Genomic DNA, 1,372 nt, shown 5'->3' with positions numbered 1-1,372 from the left:
GTTTTTCAAAATGTTTTCAAAATCTTTTACTTAATTTTCGAAAATTGCTTCCCTTCTTCTCACATCCTTCTGTTTATGAACTAACTCTATTCCTTAATGCAAAATTCGAACTCCATCTTCCTTGATAAGTTCGAATTTTCTACTTCTGTTTTCTACTTTTCTTTTCCTCTGACACCTCAAGGAATCTCTATACTGTGACATAGAGGATTCCATATTTTCTTGGTTTCTTCTCTTTCATATGAGCAGGAACAAAGACAAAGGCATTCTTGTTGAAGCTGACCCTGAACCTAAAAGGACCTTGAAGCGGAAGCTAAGAGAAGCTAAGGCACAACTCTCTGTTGAAGACCTGACCGAATTCTTCAAAGAAGAAGAACCCATGGCAGCCGAAAACAACAACAATGCCAACAATGCAAGGAAGGTGCTGGGTGACTTTACTGCACCTACTCCCGACTTCTATGGGAGAAGCATCTCTATCCCTGCCATTGGAGCAAACAACTTTGAGCTTAAGCCTCAGTTAGTTTCTCTAATGCAACAGAATTGCAAGTTCCATAGACTTCCATTGGAAGATCCTCATCAGTTTTTAGCTGAGTTCTTGCAATCTGTGACACAGTCAAGACTAATGGGGTTGACCTGAGGTCTACAGACTGATGCTATTCCCTTTTGCTGTAAGAGACAGAGCTAAGACATGGTTGGACTCTCAACCTAAAGAAAGCCTGGACTCTTGGGAAAAGCTAGTCAATGCCTTCTTGGCAAAGTTCTTTCCACCTCAAAAATTGAGTAAGCTTAGAGTGGAAGTCCAAACCTTCAGACAGAAGGATGGAGAATCCCTCTATGAAGCTTGGGAAAGATACAAACAATTGATCAGAAAATGTCCATCTGACATGCTTTCTGAATGGAGCAATCATAGGTATTTTCTATGATGGTCTCTCTGAACTATCCAAGATGTCTCTGGGTAGCTCTGCTGGAGGATCTCTTCATCTGAAGAAGACGCCTACAGAAGCTCAAGAAACTAATTGAAATGGTTGCAAAAACCAATTCATGTACACTTCTAAAAGAAATCCTGTGAACAATGGGACAAGTCAGAAGAAAGGAGTTCTTGAGATTGATACTGAATGCCATTTGGCTCAGAATAAGATATTGACTCAACAAGTCAATTTGATTTCTCAAAGTCTGTCTGGAATGCAAAATGCACCAAGCAGTACTAAGGATGCTTCATCTGAGAAGAAGCTTATGATCCTGAGAACCCCTCAATGGAAGAGGTGAATTACCTAGGAGAACCCTATGGAAACACCTATAATTCTTCATGGAGAAATCACCCAAATTTCTCATGGAAGAATCAAGAGAGACCTCAACAAGGTTTCAATAACAACAA

The 1,372-nt window shown here is 40.1% G+C and overlaps 1 non-coding gene across 1 annotated transcript; it reads right to left on the bottom strand.

Moving 5' to 3' along the window:
- Positions 1 to 779: 779 nt before the first annotated feature.
- Positions 780 to 883, bottom strand: LOC130958405 (small nucleolar RNA R71). The gene has a single exon (XR_009077529.1). It is a non-coding gene; the product is annotated as a small nucleolar RNA R71 (small nucleolar RNA).
- Between the last annotated feature and the right edge of the window lie 489 nt (positions 884 to 1,372).

This window comes from Arachis stenosperma, chromosome 10 (genome assembly GCF_014773155.1).
Source record: "Arachis stenosperma cultivar V10309 chromosome 10, arast.V10309.gnm1.PFL2, whole genome shotgun sequence".
Taxonomy (NCBI): Eukaryota; Viridiplantae; Streptophyta; class Magnoliopsida; order Fabales; family Fabaceae; genus Arachis; species Arachis stenosperma.
This window is presented reverse-complemented; position numbering and strand designations above follow the sequence as displayed.